This window comes from Urocampus carinirostris, chromosome 11 (assembly GCF_059441175.1).
Source record: "Urocampus carinirostris isolate Australia breed hairy pipefish chromosome 11, RoL_Ucar_1.0, whole genome shotgun sequence".
In the NCBI taxonomy this organism is placed as follows: domain Eukaryota; kingdom Metazoa; phylum Chordata; class Actinopteri; order Syngnathiformes; family Syngnathidae; genus Urocampus; species Urocampus carinirostris.
This window is the reverse complement of record NC_142359.1, coordinates 37956922-37978025: the sequence shown is the minus strand read 5'-3', so window position 1 is coordinate 37978025 and position 21104 is coordinate 37956922. Positions and strand designations below refer to the sequence as shown.

Sequence of the window (21104 nt, the reverse complement as noted above, 5' to 3'; positions counted from 1 at the left end):
CACCACATAGGTAAGAAATCCTATTCATAATTCTTTTCTTTATCCTTTTTTTTTTTAATTTTTACGCGTTCATGTTAGCGTAATCTTTCGTACAGAAGATTACGATAACGCAAACGTACGATTAGCCTGGGTTAGCTTTAAGTTTACGTTAAACATTCAGTAAACATTCAGGGTGTTGGAACGGATCCCAACAATCAGGGTGTTGGAACGGAGCCCCCTTTCCAATGAACCGCTCACCACTTGTGGAGACCCGGGTGCTAAATGACTTGTAAACGACCTGATTTTTTTATTTTTACACGTTCATGTTAGCGTAATCTTTCGTACGGAAGATTACGATAACGCGAACGTACGATTAGCCTGGGTTAGCTTTAAGTTCACGTTAAACATTCAAGGTAAACATTCAGGGTGTTGGAACGGATTCAAACGATTTACATTATTTTTAATGGGAAAAATGAACAGGGTACTGGAACGGATTATGGTCGAGGTTCCACTGTACTAAAGGGTTTTTATTGTGTATTGAGGGTTGACACTTTCCTTGAAATCAACACAAGAACAATACTTGTTAAAAATGTCGGAAAAAAAATGTTAAAACGTCATATTGTCAGATATAACGAAATTGTGAATATGCTTAATTGCTGTTAAAATTGTCAAGGAAAATTGTTCAAACCTCACATTGTTTATTTGCTATTAATAGTGTCAATAATATTGTTTGAACCAAAAGCCTGTCGTCGCGCCGCGCTACTGGGGTCGTCGACCGAGCGGGCTCCCCCCAGTTACGGGGGTAGCCCGATCACGCCCGCCGCCTTTTCTCGCCGAACTCGCTCCGTCGCGTGGCCCAGGAGTGACCTACGCCGACTCCCCGCCTCCCCCGTCTCATCCAGCCGTCCGCCTTATCCGCGTCTGCTGACGTTTCGCCGGAAAAAAACGCAAAAAGTGAAAATCTGCGAAGCCCCTTAAAAAAAAAATAAAAAAAAATAAAAAAAATTAACCATTACAGACCGCGAAGCTCTGAAGCCGCGAACGTCGAACCGCGAAGTAGCTAGGTCCCACTGTAATATGTTTTTAATTGTGTGTGTGTGTGTGTTTTTGTCTGTCATGGCGGGTCAGTGCGTGGTGTGGCTCTTTGACTCACTGTCAAAACTCGTTCGCCACTCCTGCGCTATACAATTCAACACCATTGTCAATAAGTAGTCAAAGGAAAGTCATGCAGCTGTCAGATAAGGTGAGTCACCTAGTCTGAAAGCACAAAGAGTGCTATTTAGAGAAACTGAGAATAGCATTAGCAGGGACAGCTACCGACTCCTTACATATTCAAAGATCTAACCAAATTGTCAAGTCTGCCTGACTTCAGTTCACAGGATCTAACACTGCATTGTAAATGGAGTATCTCCATGCACTGGCGCTGATCTTAAAGCTTATAAAAGTCTGGATGCTTACCAGTTTTTCATGGTCACATCGCTGCCCTTCGTTGTGCCGAAAATGTATCCCCGCGACAAACGTCCCCCTCGCGCAAACGTTACCAATACAACTTTGTATCTATTTTTTGGGGGGAATGTAATAGTACACTAAAGCACGAAGAATTAACATATTATATATCTTTTCGAAATAGTTTTTGAGCAGGTAAAAAATATTGACTTTGGTTAAAAAAAAAAAAAAAAAAGAAGGCGTTATCATTTCACCTACCGACTGACATGTGAACGATCTGCTTCCATTGCAATTGACCGGCATTTCAAAAAGGTTTATTCTAAATACCACATGTATCGAAAGCTTTATGGTAGAGCACATAACGCTGAAATGAACTGTCAAATTCTCAACGGATAAAGTAGGAGACAAACATTCATAAGATAGGGTAAAGCGCCATTATACCCAAGTCAATTTTTCAACTTTCTCAAAAGTGATTTCTATACAAGGTGCAAATCCTCAGTGCTTTAATGTTGTTACATTTCCCCCAAAAATAGATCCAAAAAGCATTCATCAACAGCAGATGTCAGACACATTCAGCTACAGTAACGCTAGCTATTGCATTTACACATTGTGCGTCGTTTGCGTGACTTATCTACGACGTAAGATTGCTCAAAAATACATAAAAAGTACCTTGTAAAAAAAATCCATTCATCCATTATCTGCACCGCTGATCCTCAGTAGGGTCGCAGAGGTGCTGAAGCCCTTCCCAGCTATCCTCCGGCAGTGGACAGGGGACACCCTGTACCGGTTGCCGGCCAGTCGCAGGGTACACATGGACAATTTGCTCGCTCATTCACACCTAGGCACAATTTGGAGTCACCAATTAATCTGACATGCACGTTTTTGGAATGTGGAGGGAAACCGGAGTGCCCGGAGGGAACCCACACAAGCATGTGGAGAACATGCAAACACCACACAGGAGGTTCGATCCCATGATGTCAGAACTGTGCCACACACGCGCTAACTACTGCACCGCCGTGCAGTGGTTTTTACCTTGTAAAAAATACTCACTGCAAATCCTGGAATTATTTAAGGGCTGCCACTGCCCCAGATTTATTGCAGATATGCGTCGCTGTCTTCATCCAAAGGGAGACGGTAAAATGACAAACCGGGCTTGGAACCTTGCTGTTTTGCACAACCCACTGCACAGCACGAAATCACCACGGTAAAAATTATTCTGTCGTGGTTTTTGATATTTGTTTCAACCTAACTGATTTTTGTGAAAATGTACGCAGTTGTACTTTAGGCCCTTGGGAGTGTGGTTAGCTAGGTTTGTTTTTAAGGCATCACCAATAAATACGAACTAAATTAATGAACCACTGTTTTCATGCGCAAGTGGCTCTGGAGCTGCATGCGATTATGTGGCTTTTGGCATTCCCTTGTGGTTCCCTGGCACTTTTTCAACAAACCACGGCCCAAAAACCTCACCCAAGTAGAGTGCCCGGCAATGCCAAGCCTGGCCATTATGTTTGTCTATACTACATCATAAATCCCGATGTGTGTGTGTGTGTGTGTATGCCCGTGTGTGAGTGTTTGTGTTCTACCGACTCAGAAACGAATGAAGATTTACAGTTATACGTTAGGCCTCTGTTTTGAGGCAATTCACCCCCAAAGAAAACCAATAAAATCGATTTACATCTGCTTTTGTGTGGTTTGCTTATGTGGGGCCTGCTTTTATGGGGTCTTTAGACCACTAGCGGCCAAAATGGGTACTGTAGCTCCCGACCACCTACCACTCCAAGCAGCCGAATCAAATCTTGTATCGGCCCGGCAATGCTGAGCCATTTTGCATGTTTTAAGGTTAAAACAATTCCTAAATCAACAGCTTGTGCAGCTACTGTTCATTAACACCACATTTAGCGCGAATAAACTAGTCTGAAAGACATGAAAGCTCAGTGGGACGTTCTTGTGTGTGAGAGTGAGTCAGCGGCATGACACAAGGCTGTGTGAGTGACAGCAATACAAATAAAAAAAGTAGGTCGCAGCCAAATGTTGCCTCTGGTGAGACAAGAGCAAAGATAAATTACTGTTTGAAGTTTGCTTGTAATGAACACCCACTCCAAATTGTGGCATTGATTCTATATTAGCACCGGTTGGCTTTCTAAATAACTAAAATCCCAAAAAACCGACACTTCAAAATAAGTGCCTTTGTTTTTTTCACTTCTTAAAAGGAACAGTCTGGATTATTGGACCACAATATCAGTATTGTACTACTATTGTAGTATTTTCATAGTATTTCTATTGTAGATTTTTTTTTTTATATTAGATTATTAATATTTTTGTAGTTAACTTTTTGTAATATATTGGTTATAAAATATGGGAAGCACGGCAGCGCAGTGATTAGTGGGTGTGCGGCACAATTCTGAGGTCACGAGATCGAACCCTCCTGTGTGGAGTTTGCATGTTCTCCCCGTGCCTGCGTGGGTTTCCTACGGGCACTCCGGTTTCCTCCCACATTCCAATATCATGCATTTCAGGTTAATTGGCCGGTCCAAATTGTCCAAATGAGAGTGAGTGTCTGTCTTGGTGTGCCCTGCGACTGGCCGGCAACCAGTTCAGGGTGTCCCAAGCCCAAAAATAGCTGGGATGGGCTCCAGCACTGCCCGTGACCTTATTGAGGATAAGCGGTGCAGATAATGGATGAATGGATGGATGGTTGTAAAATTTCTGTAATGGTATTTTTGGAAGTATTCCCATAGATGTTTGCCTTAGTATTTCTGCCGTATTTTGTAGTATTTTTATAGCAGTTTAGTTTTTTGGTTTTGTGATACTAACGTAGTTGTATTTTGGCTGTAAGATTTCTGTAGTAGTTTTTTTTTTTTTTTTTTAAGTATTTCTGTCATTATATTTCTGTATTTTGGTATTGTAGCATTACTGTAGTATAATTTCGATTGTATTTTATAGTGTTTTTTTTTTCAGAATGAAGCAAAACAATATATTAGGTCCCTGTTTTCATGCGGCAAATTCATTAGTGTTGTTGTAATTTTGTAGTATTTCTGTTTTAGTATTTTATTGTAGACACACAAAGGGAAAATAAGTACAAATTTAGCACAAAAAACCCTACATATATATATATATATATATATATATATATATATAGATATATATACAGTGGGACCTGGGTTATCGCGGTTAATGGGGACCAAAACCACCCGCGATAAGTGAAAATTCGCGAAGGAGCAGCGCACCTTAAAAAAAAAAAATGTAAACAATTTTTAATTCTTTAATTTTATTATTATTATTTTTCTGACCCGGTTAATGGGGACCAAAACCACCCGCGAAAAGTAGCAAAGCCCCTTCAAAAATACTTATAAAATTATTATTTTTTTCCTAATTATTTTATTTTATTATTATTTTTTAGACCTGCAAAGCTCTGAACCGGCGAACGTGGAACCATAAAGTACCGACGCCCCTTCAAAAATGCTTTTTTTAAATTTATTATTATTTTATAGACCTGTGAAGCTCTGAACCCGCGAACATGGAACCACGAAGTAGCGATGCCCCTTCAAAAATGTTTAAAAAATAAATAAAATTATATTTTTATTATTTCTTAGGCCCGCGAAGCTCTGAATCCGCAAACGTCGAAGCGCGAAGTCCCACTGTGTGCATATATATATATACACCGGTATATATATATATATATATATATATATATATATATATATATATATGTTTTTATTTCTTCCGTTATATTTTGACGATTTTTACTCGGCATGTGGCCCGCGGCCGTAGTTAGCCCATCCCTGCTCTATAAGATGGTTTTACTTTTTTGCAAGTCGATTTTATGAACATATCCTTTGTGACAACTCGAGGAAGGGAAGAAACAGACATGTTTTTGTTAGCTCGTTACGCTATGGAGATTAGCGCAATTAGCATGAGGCCAACAAGTCATTCTGTTACAAACACGAGCCTTCAAAGGAACACAGGCTTGTAGTGTATGAGCATGAATTTAGTGCAGGAAGCATGACCTTCATTTTAGGAAAGTCAGGATAGCGATGGGAAGCTAATTTTAGCACAAAACCCCCAAAATCCCTGCATTTTACTCATCTTCAAAATTACTTCCAAGATTAGCAACACCCATGATTAACCACAGTATGATTTTAACCTTATATATTCCATTTTCTCCCATTATTTGACAGGTGATGCGTTTTGAATGATCACACACAGGACTGTCATATTTTAACCGAGCAGATGTAGCCTTTTAATTGTAGTTGTATGACGTCATCTAGTGGCCAAATTAGATATCGCACTTAGATCTAACATTTTTCTGAGGAGTCCCTTTTGGTCAGATTAAAATTGAATAAAATATATCTGCATTCAGTAAATAAAATATCCATGGTTTAAGACGCTTATTAAAGATTTACTAACACTAAAGGTACAGCGTGCAATATTTGACCCTTATATGCATACGGTGTTGTGCAACCAAAAACGAGTGCTAGAAAGCACAAGGAAGAATACAAACGATGGAGACTTAGTGACTAAAACACAATGTTATCTTCCCTAACTTTTTTGCCTAGCAATTCGCAAAGAAAAAATGTTAACAAAAAGAAAAAAAGTGGAAAAGAGGATCAAAGAGAAAAATTAAAAAAATAAGAAAAAATAAAAAGTGGAAAAAAGTAAATTAAAGGGAGCCCATTCCAGCCATCTCCGGGCAGTGGGCAGGGGACACCCTGAACTGGTTGCCAGCCAATCGCAGGGCACACAGGGACAGACAACTCATTCGCTCATTCACACCTAGGGACAATTTGGACCGGCCAATTCACCTGAAATGCATGTTTTTGGAACGTGGGAGGAAACCGGAGTGGCCAAAGGAACCCCAAGCAAGCACGGGGAGAACATACAAACTCCACACAGGAAGTCTGGAGCTGGATTTGAACCCACGACAGGTTCTAAAAAACTAAAATTATGTGCAAAAGAAAAAATAGCTTGAGGTTAACTTTGGCAGCAAGATAGCGACCAATCATGTCAGCTCCCTTTAGGTGAAGCTTATCTAGTGTCAAATAAATGCTAATTTTCTTAAAGCTACGTATTTAAAAAAATGTATGTTTACATGGCAGTTCATACATTTTTGCTTTTCAACTTTAAAATAGTATTTGGTTTTTCTAATCAATTTCTTTTAAACCACTAATAAGAGCTAAATAATACACACTGTTCCTTTAATAAACACGCTTAATGGCGGCGCCCTCTGTTGGCTGCGGCTGCATCGGCTCGCTACAACGGGTCAGGTGTATCGACATTTCGTTCTGTGTACATTGTTACAAAGAATGGCAATACAAAGGAAATTATTATTATTACTTATTATTAAGATGATTTCTTTGTATGTTGCGTGTCCAGCAGAGGACGTCATTGCACTTTGCAAGTTGATAGTGTAAGCGGCCTCGAATAGACTAGACCAGGGATGGGCATACTACGGCCCGGGGGCCACATGCGGCCAGTTAAACATCTTAATCCGGCCCGCCGAATTTGAAATAATTAAATTAATTAACCTTGTTACTGTTTTATTTCCTCTGCAATTCTGATGTTTCACCACTGAGTGGCGCACTCTCTATATATTAGCTTTGTTGAGGTGAAGCGTAAGACTACTTCTCCACGTTTGCACCAGTAGGAGACGAAGAAGAAGAGCTTGTTTACATTCAGCTGACTATCGATAGTTGACGTTACGGAGGCTGCAGAAACAAACCTGTCGTCAGTGTTGGGGGAATAATAAAGTCAATATTTATGTTCCAATCAAAGCCTGTGTCTGTAGCTCACCAGTGTGAAGCATTTAATCCAGTCATTTAGTAGAAACAACAAACTGCAACGTTTCACTGCTGAATGAGCCGTTTGTATACACATAGCGTACACACCCGATGGTCAGTTGCCCTGACTGACCATCGGTTACTATGACCTGGGTGAATGAGAATCTCCACAGACATAGAGTACACACGTAAACACTGTGATGGAGACTGTCCAGGGTGTGATCACTGCCTTTCACCCTGTATGAGCTGAGGAGAAGCACCAGAAGACCCCGCGATGCCAGTTGATACGAAGCGGGTGAAGAGATATATATTTAGGAGATGAATGAATGAATGAGTAGCGTATCCGCGGCGCCGGTATGCTGCGCCGCCATCTTGAATACGGTCCCTGATAAAGGACAAAAGCCTGTTGTCACAAATGTGTGTGTCTCCGTGATGCGCAGGTTGTCAAAATTCGTTTGTAGTTCGTGCAGATTAAATATAACGCGCTCCACAGACTGATTTGCTGCAACTGTTTCATTCTTGCACTGGTCGTTGTTCACTTTTGGCACCGGGGAAACAAATTGAAGAGAAGGAGCAGGACAAGTACCTGTGCATCTCCTACCGTTTTTGAAAAAAAAAGACAGTCAAGGGGAGAGTGATGGTGATATCCTGAAGGATAACAGAATTTTCAGTGCTTTAAAATAAAATAGTTATTCATTCAATTTTCTGTGTTTAAAGACTCATTTCAAAGTCATAGATTTTGTTGTAATGCTTTCCTTAATTTTCATTGGAAATTAAAGCATGTGTTCTCTCTATATCCTAGATGTGTATTTTTTCTCCAATGAGGTGAGGTTACCAAAGCATGTCATCCATCTGCTCCTGTTCCGGCCCCTTTGTCAAATGTTAGAATTCAATGTGGCCCGCGAATCAAAAAGTTTGCCCACCCCTGGACTAGACTAAAAAAAGAATGTCATCATTATAAAACATTGCATGTAAAAGGACTAGACGCAGAACTCCAGGGTAAACACGTAATGAAGATAACAAAAAACAAAAACAAAATAATAAAAAAAAAAGACTCAGTATAAATAAGGCCAAACTACAACCTAGTACTTAAGAGACGGGCCTAAATTAAAATAAAAGTTCAATGAAAAAGAATAGTGCATCGTAACAATAGTGCAATGGAAAGAAGTGGAACAACAGAAACCCCTAATAAGTCGCAAGTTATATATTTTTACACTTATGTGCAAAAACATTTACAATCTAAATGTGAAAAGAGTGGAAAAAGAACTTCGTTCCTCACATTTTCCCCTAACACCCTGAAAAAAAACCCAACACAGAAATCTACCAGGTGCAATTTTGGCAGTGTCAAACTGATGAAGACTTTGTAAGATGCCTCAGCACAGTTTCAGCGTTAATGCGGATTTATGTTTACATTTGGTCTGCGTTTTCAGTTCCAAACCTATTTAATTTTGCAGGCAAGAAGAAGGGTCCCACTGTTATTCTTTGTTGTTGTTATTGTTTTTCGAAATGTAGGCGTTTGCCTTCTGAGGAGGCGTTAATGAGGAATTTATGAGATTGCCTTCTCTTCCTCTTCCTGGTCATCAAACGCAAGACTGATGAGGCCTGAATCTCAAATAAAGAAGAGAGCTGCAGTGGGAGGAGAGCTTTTTGTTTTAAACCTGCAGCAAATAAAAAAAAGACTGACAGAAACTCTTACAAGATGAATAGTGGCAATAACTCACATTATTTTTCTCCAAATCCAACCACATAAGAGGCCATTAAGTTTCTTAAGACAACAATTTAAAATGAAACCTCGATGTTAAGAAAGAGAAACTGAGCTTTACAGCCAACAAAAAGTGAACTGCACTCGTGTGGCTGTGATCCATTATCCACAAACACATAATGCTGCAGAGCGCACTTTTGTCCAGCCCAGGGGTGTCCAACCTCTCAGGCCTAGAGCTTTTTTTTTTTACTGATTAGTCCCAAGTGCACCCAATTTGATATACATTTCCAAAATAGTAACTCAACTAGATGGCTAGCTAAATAGCTCAAAAGCTACCTTGAAAGGCAATCAGGTAAAAAACTAAAAGGGAACGATATAGCTAGCTAAGAGTAAACAGACACCCAAATGGCCAGATAGAAAGCTGAAAACAAAGCTACACAGCTAGCTAGAAAGGAAGTCAAAATTTATCTTGATCAAGGGCAAATATAAAAACCTGAACGTTTTTTTGCTCATTCACTTTATAAAAAACAAAAATTTGAATTTACTTTTTTTGTATTTCCTATAAAATAACCTAATAAAAAGATGAATACATACATTTGTTTAATAGACGAATAAATTCTCATTTTAACATTTTAATCAATTAACTTAAAATATTTATCAATACTTGAATAGATTTTTTTTTACCCATGAAGTTAATGAAATGGAACTTTTTGGATTTTGTTTAAAATAACTAATGTTGTTACTATGTTATTATCAGGTCAATTATTAAAATAGAATTAAATAGACTCAGTCAACCCATACAAAAATCATTTTACTAGAAAATTACAATGACCCAGCACTGGTGAGCTAATTTCAGAACAGGTCCGTGGGCACTTCAACTGTCCTTAGGGGGCACCTTGGTCTAGCCCGACCTGCTCTGTAGCCTTGAGGTTGAGCGCCCGCCTGAGACTGGGAGGTCACAGGTTCGAAGATGGCGGCGCCCCTGTTCGGCTGCGGCTACATCGGCTCGCTACAGTTTTTTTCCACTTCGGCCCTAAAACCCAGTCTTCGACTCAGTTTTGACGGCGCACAAAGTCAACTCAAACTGCAGATTAATATACGATCGCAGTTTTTTTGCTGGATATGCGATCATCCAGACATCAAGCGCTCGGTGCTACTACCACTCGGGAGTGTTTATTTAGCCACGGACTGCTACGTCAACAAGATCCAGCGGCCTACAAAGCAGCGAAGCAGAGTGGCAAGAGAGTGGTGTGACCGGAGGAGGAAGCGAGGTTTTCGGGCCGGGCTAACCGCTAGGCTAAAGGCTAACCCCTTCAAAACGCCTCTCCCATCCATTTTCCTCTCCGGATAGTGTAACAATTGTCTGTAGTTTGCAATAATGTGGTCTGTGCAGCCCCTTGAGACTCCTTGTGATTAAGGGCTATACAAATAAACATGACTTGATTTAACTTAAACTTCAAAAAATAAAATTTGATTTAAATAATTAAATACATGGACTAGTATTCATTTGTAAACTTAAATGTTTTATGTTACATAAGATAAGCCTCACGAGTGTGTTGACAAAATTGTTGTCCATCTTGCTGCTACGGGTGAGAGAAAAAAACCTCATGTAAGGCTGGGTAAAAAAATGAGCAGGAAAAATGTTGTTGTTTGATAACTTTAAGTCTCGGGGTCGGGAACCTATGGCTCACGAGCCATACATGGCCCTTTTTATTTGTTTATGTGGCTCTGAGAATAACTCGAAATTGCTTATCTAGCAACTCAGCTGAATGATGCCTTTTAACTTATGCTTTACAGAGTTTATTCGAAGAACAGATTACATCACACTACTTAAAAACGTAAAGCTGTAAAGAATAACATTAATTTTAAATACATATTTTATTCACGATGTTACAAAATTTAAATAATTGAAAGACATTTTTTGCAGCAAGAGTGATACGGATAAAAAGAACAAAAACTTCCCTTGGACTGTATTGTGACACGGGAAAGGCCTTAATTAGTGCTAATTAGCAATCGTTAGGTGACAATTTAAACACGCCACAACACCCATAGAACAAATCTTTGAACAATCAAATACATACCTTGTCCTTGTGCCCTTATCAGCCAGGTTCTCGTCTAATGAAACATTTTTTGTCCTTTTTTGGCTAAGTCGCTTTTTTTCTTCGTGAGGTTAGCTAAACCGTCTCGGCTCCCCTTGCGAACTTTTTCCCAATTGCAGATATAAAGCTGGAAACGCAAGCCCCCGGCGAGACACCTTCAGTATAAAAGCTTAGCATTCAAAAATAAAAGTACACTTGATATCCGCTCTAGATAAAGGAAATACCAACCTGGCTTAAATGAATACATCAAAATAAACATACAAACATGTTTATACTATATAATAATACTGTTAATGTATTTCTAAAAGGTCCCATTCTGAGAGAAAACCAGCAACCTCAGTTTAGTTAGTAAGTAAAGAACAAGGATTTGACGACAGTTAAGAGTTTACAATATCATAAATTTAGATCTTCGAGTAATTCATGAAAGCTAGTTAAAAGTGTTGGGTTGTTTATTGCGAATCTCAAGATTGTTCACACACTAGACTAGCTCTTTTTATGAGTACATCTGGTTTGGAGATAAAATTTAACTCAAGGGAGTATTTTTTTGGTTTGAACAAATTTATTGACACTAATAACAGAAAACAATCATGACAATCTCAACAGCAATTAAGCACATTCACAATATTATATTTCAATATGACGTTTTTAACAGCAAACACAATGTGACGTTTGAACAACCCTTCTCGAAAATCTTAATAGCAATTTACTCAAGGGAGTATTTGAGTGAATGATTCCAAACAAGACAGTATATAAATAATAATTATGGTACAGTGCAATATATAGGCCACATCTTGACTGCAGTCTATGGTCAAGGTGTCACAACAACAGACCCTTTTTTGGCTGTATATCGCTAAATAACCCTTTTAATTTAAGCTCATTAGGCAATCTATGTTCATTGCTGAGAGTCTTTATGAGGAAAGCCACTGAACAAACCTTAACAAAAAAAAAATACAATTTACCCAGAAGCTCTCGTAAAGCAGCACTTCGAGCAATCTGATCGTGTGAGCGGTAGGAATGGTCAGAGCTATACATGAACTCTTTCTCCTTTGCCCAGCGCCGTCTGCACTGAAAGTATCCTCGTTTTGAAGTATTTTGTGACATTTTTTTCAAAATCACTTTGCTTGTACCATTATTTAAGACAAAAATGACAGTCAAACAGAGCCTTCACACTCTTAGGTAACTGCGGGAGCGAGACAATTTTAAGTGGTATATTTATATTTAGATGGGACACAGGATCTGGCATTATTATTTTATTTTAGCATATCATCAAATGTCACACAGTGAAATAAAATGCGCTGAAGAATTAGCTTTTGTCTAGAGACAGGGTTTGGCGGTTTTGTTAAATTTTGGCTTAAAATCTGTAATTGTTGCTCTCAAATTGATTTTTTTTTTTTTTTTTTGCTTTTATGGCTCTTTGGGTCAAAAAGGTTCCCTACCCCTGCTCTGTCGTGTTCTTCCTTGTGCTTTTTAGTACTTGCTATATATATTTGTATCTAAAGCTTCACGTGTTTTGCAGCTTCAGACTTGTTTTTCTTTGGTCAGATATGGATCTTTCAACACTTTGTTTTGCCAACCTCTGTGCGACATTTACAAATAGAAAGCAAAAACCCAGGCAGGGCCAGGCCATGACGTCCCTCTCCAGCTGCCCCCGGCCCCCATTCTTCCAACCTAATGTGTTCAGCCCTGAACAGCTTTTTACACAAAAAAATAAAGCAAACAGGCTCTTTGAACTCAGGAGGGCGTTGTTAACTCATACTTAATAGAGAAAATATGCAGCCATCAACTTTTTGAGGACACCTCAAGCAACGCACCTCGATGTCATATTTTAATCATGTTGTATTGATTTGTGACAATTTAGCCCTTATCTAGTTTTGATGTTCTCGCAGCTGATTGGTTTGCGAGGAGGAAGAGGAGGATGTAGTGGTGGGGGAAACCGGGGGGAGGGATGCAGGGGCTTGTCCATGAGCCGCTGTAATCCGCGCAGAAAAACCGCCGCAGCTTCAGGAGCGTCATCGCGGGCCTCTTGTGTCAATATGTGGCTTGCGCGTGCATGTCGCAAGCACGTAGTGATCTTGTTGATATTTTATTTTCCTCTTTGTATCTTTTGGCCATGCCCTGATTTTGGGATGTTGTAAGCGACGAGATCATGATTTTCTCGGACGTGAGCGCGGGAACAAACCCCCCAAAGGCGCACCCGCCCAACGGCACCAGATTCTACACCTTCCAGGCAAGTCACATAACAATGACACTGATAAAAAATGAAGAGAATTGATGACGTTCGAGCGTTTAAATCATACAATTGAGCTTTTACTTCGAACTCTACGAAAATGATGATGAATAGTTCAATTGGTGCAAAAAGTGTGTACATGTCCGTTTTGTGCAGGAAATTGAGACTTTTACGCGTTTTTTGAGCATGTGATTGATTTGAGATTTAGGGACCACATACATCGATCGCTGTCTGCTCGCATGCCAACGAGGCCGCCTATTCATTGGCTTTGTATTTGCACTAGTTGTGCTCAAGAGATACTATATATATATATATATATATATATATATATATATATATATATATATATATATATATATATATATATATAAACATATATAACATGTAATAACGATGTGTGCCATGACGAATCTCGTTGCATGCAATGTTTCACAACGTTTATATCAATGACAATAAAGATGCTAAAATTTTGGTTATAATTTGGGATGGTTGTTTAAACACTCAATTATTTCAATACTAAAATATTTTATTCCATTCGAAGTACAGTAAAGGTATTTATTTTCATACATTCCCGCGCATTCCAAATTAACCATTATATCAACAAAACATCTACTTAAAGAACTATTGTGACTCAAGTTAATTACGAAAGTTGTACCTAAACAACATAGATCATTTAAATGTGTAGATGACAGAGGGTACCGGTAAATATAAAAAAGATAAAAATATATAATACAGTATATACCTCTGAACAGAAGTTTAATAACCGACACTCGAGCACCATTCTCTTTTTCGCAAAAATGTATTTTCATAACTCGATCGCTGTTGTCACTGTTTTCCACTTTTACTTTACCTTATCGCTAGCTTTCTTGGGACCAAAATCTCTATACGTGCTGTCTTTCTCCGATAGATGGTATCTGACCAGTCAAGAGCAGAGGTGGAGGGAGTAGTCAAAAATTTTACTCAATTTAAAATATTGTTACTTCAGAATAATGTGACTCAAGTAGAAGTAAAAAGTAGTCCTTCAAATTTTTGCTTGAGTATAAGTAAAAAAAAGTACTTGGTGAAAAAACTACGGATGAACTGTAGCAATGCCTTATTATTGATTTTCTAATTTTTTTTTGACCAATCATTCAATCAGATATATAGTTAATAATAATTAAGTAATAATTAAAGTCCATCCAGTCAGCAATAGAACAATACATACATACATCCATTATCTGCACCGTTTGTCCTCAGTAGGGCCGCGGGGGTTCTGGACCCCATCTCAGCTATCCTCGGGCATTGGGCAGGGGACACCCTGAACAGGTTGTACAACAATACAAGTGTGTGTAATTGTAATTTTGTGTACTCAGACAGTTTGTTTGGGACAACCCTCTGTGGACAAAAAGATATACCTATTTGTGAGGCTACAGCTACATGTATATACACTGCCCATACAGTACAATAAAAATGAAAACGTTCTTTACCCTGCCCACAAGTGTCACACGATGGTTGTTTGGGTCAATAGTTAAATCTAAATAGAAGAAACAAAGTCTTTGACCAAATAAATGCGCCTTGGCAGAGACAGACAGAAGCGTACTTATGTGGAGGGGATTTGACTAATGGGTTCAATGTAGCCTAATGTAGTGGAGTAGGAGTACAGTCTCTTCTTCACAAATCTACACAAGTAAAAGTATAAAGTATAGTGATTTAAAAATACTTCTAAAAGTATAAAATGTCCCAAAACTTACTCAAATAAATGTACCAGAATAAATGTAACTCATTACCCACCTCTGATGCTAGCTTTTGCTTAGTCAACCTTTTAGTTTGGGGCTTTTATCAAAAACTACCCATTTCTGGTCAATAGTAACAATGGCCACTCATTAAACCCGTCCACACAATTGGCTTTTTTGTGCGTAGTTGGACTTGCTCGAGTTTCAATTTTCATTAGAATATCAAAGAAAAAACTGTGTGAAATTTTGGTCCAAATGCTGATTTGTTTGATCGAGTCCTTCCTTTTATTGCCTCATGCTTTTATTTTGGTAAAATATGTCAATGTGCGACTCTAAATGTCCGTGGTAAAACAGTTATCCCCTCACGGTTAAAGAAAAATGCCTTGCATGGAAAGTTGTTTTCGATAAGGGAATCCATTCTTCACCGGATAGTTCCTGGATGAGGCGTAAAGGTTGAGCTTGAACTCCAACATGAGGAGACAGTGCCTTGGAGAAGCAGCTGCACAAGATTCCTTATTTAACGGCAATGTGTTTGTATACAGCTTGAGGAAAAAGTGGGTGTGGGGTACCCTGCCAGATGAATATGGTCATAATCTCTACCAATTTGTAATAGCAATCCATTATCTGCACTGCTTATCCTCAGTAGGGTCGCGGGGTGCTGGAGCCCATCCCAGCTGTCTTTGGACAGTGGGCAGGGGACACCCTGAACTGGTTGCGAGCCAGTCGCAGGGCACACAGAGGGAGACAACCCACTCACTCGCTTATTCACACCTAGGGACAATTTAGACCGGCTAATTAACCTGACGTGCATGTTTTTGGTATGGAAGGAAACCGGAGTGCCCGGAGGAAAACCCACGCAAGCCCGGGGAGAACTTTGCAAACCCCGCACAGGAAGGCTGGTAGCTGGATTTGATCCTATGCGCTAGCCACTCAGCCGCCGTGCCGACCAATTTGTAACAGAATTCTCTTTAACTGCTAACACACGCCACATCAAGTTCGGCTCCTCACTTGCTAATCATATTAGCGTATACTTGATTACCTTATATGCTAGCCTTAAATTATCTGGATAACGGTTAACATTGACACATAAGAATAGACACGCCAAGGTAGCTTCTATCCATAAGGGAACTGAAGTTTTTTTGCGTAACATGTTGATTGATATTGAAGTTGATAAGGAAAAAGCATGTGTTTCTGGACACAAATAAGGCTTAATATTCCCAAACCTTTTAAACACTGCAGAGTCTTGTTTATTGTCAAGAGTGATTATATTGTTCATTTCAATATCAAGAATGATTATGCCCTGGCCTGGACCATTTTAACCCCTGGCCAAACGTCCTGCGCCCAAGTTCATTGTAAAGCTTGACTACTTCAAATGTCATATTTACGATTCACAGACGGATAAAAGATCACATATCAAGATCTTTGGGTAATCTAAGAAAGCTACTTATTAAGTGTTTGCTTGTTTACTTTGAGTTTCAAGAATGTTTATAGTCTAGACCAGGGGTCTATATGGCTTATTCATGAGTACATGGCTCGAAGATGAAATTTTATGCATGCAAAACAATTCTTTATTCCTATAATCATTAATCATCCAAAGCTTATTTTACATGAGCAGAGCCTGACGTCACCAATTACCTTTGGGTTTGGTCTATTATATAAAGAGCACGTCTTTAATACAGTTTAAGTCAAGTCTGGTCACTGTTGTTTTTCGGTCTAAAGCATCATACCGGTCTTCAGAGAAAGAACAGACATACAGCAATTGATTCCGTTGCATACAATGTTTCACAACGTTGAAATCAATGACAATAAAGACAAGTCAATTCAATTTTATACACAGAGAGAATTTTGGCATACAAAATCCCCGACAGCTGTCCATCAAGCATAACATCTACGTGCCATGGGCGTTAGCGTAGCCGTTTTGATGGCGACAAAGAGATCTCCATGCAAATGTAGGCTTTCACGATTGATGCTCAAGACATCGAACACAGCGTTTGACCTTTCTGTGCGTTTGCGTGACGACACACGTGTGATGGCCCACGCTGGCCTCTTGACTGTGCGCGCTGAAGGAAGCGTTTGCCCTATTTTTTTCCTTTTTTTAATCAGCATTTAAAATGCGTGTGGGGCAGATGGGCAATGCAATTTGACCCACTTTGATGGATTCCGCCGCGATTATAAAGATGAGGGAGCTTTCGAATGCGAGTCCCCTCAGCCAGCCAGGTCCTTTGTGTCATAAATGTCCTCGATGTTTTCAATTAGCTACATACAAGACTGAGCTCCAAAGAGATGTCTATTGGAGAGGTTCACTCTCCTCTCACAACTGTACTTTTGTTTTTCCCATACATGATAATACAAATTGCGAGGGTTATGTTTCAAAAAGAACCAGTCAAGTTTTTTTTTTTTCAAACAATTATCAGATAATCAAATGCTCTATTATACACTTAAACCAAAGATCAAACTTGCGCCTTTGGTTTGACGTAAAAAATTACACTATAAAGGTTTTTTCTTCTTATCTAATTTACAAATAACTACTGTACCGTCAATTACTAATCAGCAAAGGCACTGTTTAGCCAATCAGAATGCAGAGCAATTATTATTTTAGTAGAAAACAAATGGTCATGAGGAAATTCTGAGATTACACTCAATTATTATTTTAAATTGATAAATGTGTTTTTTTTTTAAATGCAATGAGTCTAATTACAAAAGAAAGGTTTCAATGACATGAACTTTTGTTGAACTTTATATCACCAGGTGGAAACCTTGCTTGAACTTGTTATCATATATAATTACACTGTCCCTGACAAACTAATATATGAACAGATTATTCACTTTGACAAATATTTCACCAGTTCACAAATTTGTGTTTTGACCATTATTTCTCCTATTAAAGAAATCTAGTCAAGTTGAAAAATTGTTAAAACAAAGTTAATTACAAATGACAACAAAAATGCTTTTCAAAAATGTTTTCTCTGCCCTGCTGCCACAGAAACCCATAAATTATCGAGGACCCATCTGTATAAACAAATTTGCATGGTTAACTTATAGCCTATTTCTTACATTATTTATTCCCCACAATTGTAGTTAAAAAAACTACAGTGAATAGTATTTTTTTCTTGCAGCCCTCACAAAAAAATCAAAGATTCTTCAATTAGTAAAACCAATTTACATCGTCAACTTTTTGCCTTTTGTATTATTATTATTATCATTATTATTCTGCGACTGACTGGCAACCAGTTTAGGGTGTCCCCTGCCCACTGCCCGAAGATAGCTGGGATGGGCTCCAGCACCCCCGCGACCCTTCTGAGGAGAATGAATTATTATTATTATTATTATTATTATTATTAATATTTGTTCCCTCCACACAATTTCAGTTAAATCAAAAGAAACTGAAGCTCATAATTTAATTTTTATTACAGCCACCCAAAAAACCCTGATAAACTATCAGAGACCTTTTGTAAAAACAATATTTGATGGTCAATATCTAGCCTTTTTATTATGTCTTTTTAAAAAAAACATTTTACAGTTTTACTTTAAAAGAAACAAACTGTAGCTGATCATTTAACTTTATATTTTACACTGAAAAAAAAGTTTGATTCGGCTGACAAAAGGTTGAAATAACCTGGGTGGACCTCAAGTCTTCGCTGTCCGTGGTGCTGAACTGGGAAATAAGCGTCACTCCTCTGTGACTCTTAGATTTTATGGCCACGGTAGAGATCGCCGGGGGAGGTCTGGTCTTCTCTGTTATTAACTCTCCTGCTTTGCAGTAAACCCTAGCCTCTCTGCATCTTTCTCTTCTGAGAGATTCTCATGGCTGGATCACCCAACAGTGTGTTGGGCGATGGCCGTCAGTCCCTGCTGTTGCTCCTCTACTGTGTCATTTCTGTGTTTTTAGCACAGCGCTGCCGCCCCTGTGAATAATGCAAGGCTCATAAAACCCCGGCTATGTTCAATTACACAGCCTGTGCTTGATATTGCCTCCATCTTATTGTTCAAGCACCACGAGTGTTTTCTGGGCCTCGAGGAGGACCTGCGAGTGGCCACTTTTTGCGAGGATTGGAAAGATGACAGTGAGAAATCAATAGCCCAAGTCGATTAAGAGGCGGCGTGGCTGAGAAAGTAAAATGTCCCTCAAACGGGAGGCTGTAACATGGATGTATGGCTCTAGCATTCTGCAATGGATTTAATTAACTTCCTCAGGTCACGTCTCCAAGTCAGCCGAGGTTACAATGAAGCATGAAGCGGCCAAAGACGTGCATAGCAAGATAAAAATGGATAAAGTCCCCAAAACGTCATAAGCCCTTCCCCCCGAGCACCCCACGCACACACCCGCCACCTCCCTCATGTTTGAATAATTCATCATAGGTTTTCGTACATATTGTTATCAATTCCGAGCATCTCGCCCGCTCTTGCTTATTTTTCTGAGTGGGCCTGGCTGACAATTTGATTTTATCTGACCCCATGCTCACAACCCTGAGAAAAGTGGGAGGGACCTGCGCTTCCACCCTTAGTTGCCGTGGCGACAGACAGTTACTCGCAGACTGTCAGCCTGGGCCGCACCCATGGGTGAATGCCAGGAGGAGAGGGAACTAAATTGCCCTGTGTTTTACCCAGGATATAAGGCACCTAACTTAAGTTTTCCTAATGTAGCATTGTTGATAGAGCTGCAACGATTAGTCGGCAATGTCGCGTAAAACGATAATACGGTTAGTCGAAAATGAATTCCACTGTTGACTATTGTCACTAAATACCCTTTTCCAGGTGAGGTGTTTTACATGATTATAATCTTTGCTGAGAGTTGTTTATGCAACTGTCTTGAGTGGTAGAATACAGCAATGATGGCATCAACATGACGTAACAAAAAGTTTTGGAGCATTTTAGCCTGAATATGGTTAATAAAAAGTTTAAACCTTACGTAGGTATCATGGCATTAAAGAGAAAGCACGTTGGACAGTTGAACTTGCCTCAGTACGATTCAAGTAACGCTCAAGCCAATACTCTTACGATGACATGCATTGTACATTGTACATTTTATATTTCACTATAAAAGAAAGCTTAAGCATTATGTCAGGTTGTGCCTGATAAACATACTTAAAATTAAATGGATGCAGTTCAAAGAACAAACGGCAGATGTTAAAACATTAAAAATGACAGTTGTCAGCTGATAAATCGTTTGATGTCTGTTGAGTAGTTACGGAATGGAAGGGTTGAACGGACCAGAACGGAGGCAGGAGGCAGGAAGGGAGAACTCAATTGCGTGACGATCCATAAGTTTTATTTAACAAAATAAAAGTTGTCCAAAACTCAGGGACAAGACAAACAAAAACATTCTTGCACTCAGAACAGAACGGTACAGAGTTCCTCCGGCACGAACTCAACAGCACAGGGCATAACAGACGGAAAATTTTTAAAACTAAAACAGGACAAGGCATAACAGACCGGGGAAAGTGTAATGAGCCAGCGCCCGCCAAACCCACAACCCAGCCTTAAGTAGCAGATCAGCTGATTGCTGGTCTGCTACAGCTTGAGTTCGGGGGCGCGGCAGACTGGTCGCCACGGCGACCGTGACATGAGTAAAGTTTTTTTTATCACTGACCTTGCAGTTGACCACTGAATGTACTTTACAAAATGCACATAATATTTACTTTTCACTGCTTCTAATGAGCCTGCTCTTGGTTTTTATGGATAAAAAATATTTCGTTGATTTTAAATTATTGTTTATGTTCTTGTTTATTCATGGATCTATGTTTCTACTGACCGAGTACTGGGCCCAATTGTTTTCTTAATTTTTGTTTGAATCTGCAGTATATTCAATAGAGAGTTTATCTTACATTGTACCATTTGTTCTTATTATTTGTCAAAAGATCAATTTTCAGGGCAGCACGGCGGCGCATCCACAGCACAGTTCTGACGTCATGGGAATAAATCCAGCTACCAACCTTCCTGTGCAGAATCTGCATGTTCTTCCTGGGCTTGCGTGGGTTTCGTCCGTGCACTCCGATTTCCTCCTACATTCCAAAAACATGCATATCAGGTTAATTGGTCGGTCCAAATTGTCCCTAGGTGCGAATTAATGAGTGAGGTGTCTGTTTCTGTGTGCCCTGCGACTGGCTGGCACCCAGTTTAGGGTGTCCCCTGCCCACTGCCCGAAGATACCTGGGGTGGACT

General features: G+C 39.4%; 1 protein-coding gene and 1 long non-coding RNA gene across 9 annotated transcripts in view; one reads left to right on the top strand and one right to left on the bottom strand.

The window, feature by feature from the left end:
• ppfia2 (PTPRF interacting protein alpha 2) overlaps positions 1-21104 on the top strand; it is a 107047-nt gene that overhangs the window by 22806 nt on the left and 63137 nt on the right. The window lies entirely within an intron of this gene.
• On the bottom strand, positions 7206-11124 carry LOC148357295 (uncharacterized). 2 transcript variants are annotated; one of them, XR_015852010.1, is made up of 2 exons: positions 10986-11124; positions 7206-7799 (listed from the first exon to the last, which is right to left on the bottom strand). It is a non-coding gene; the product is annotated as an uncharacterized LOC148357295 (long non-coding RNA). The 2 variants fall into 2 exon arrangements; XR_015852011.1 differs by having other exon boundaries at positions 7206-7587.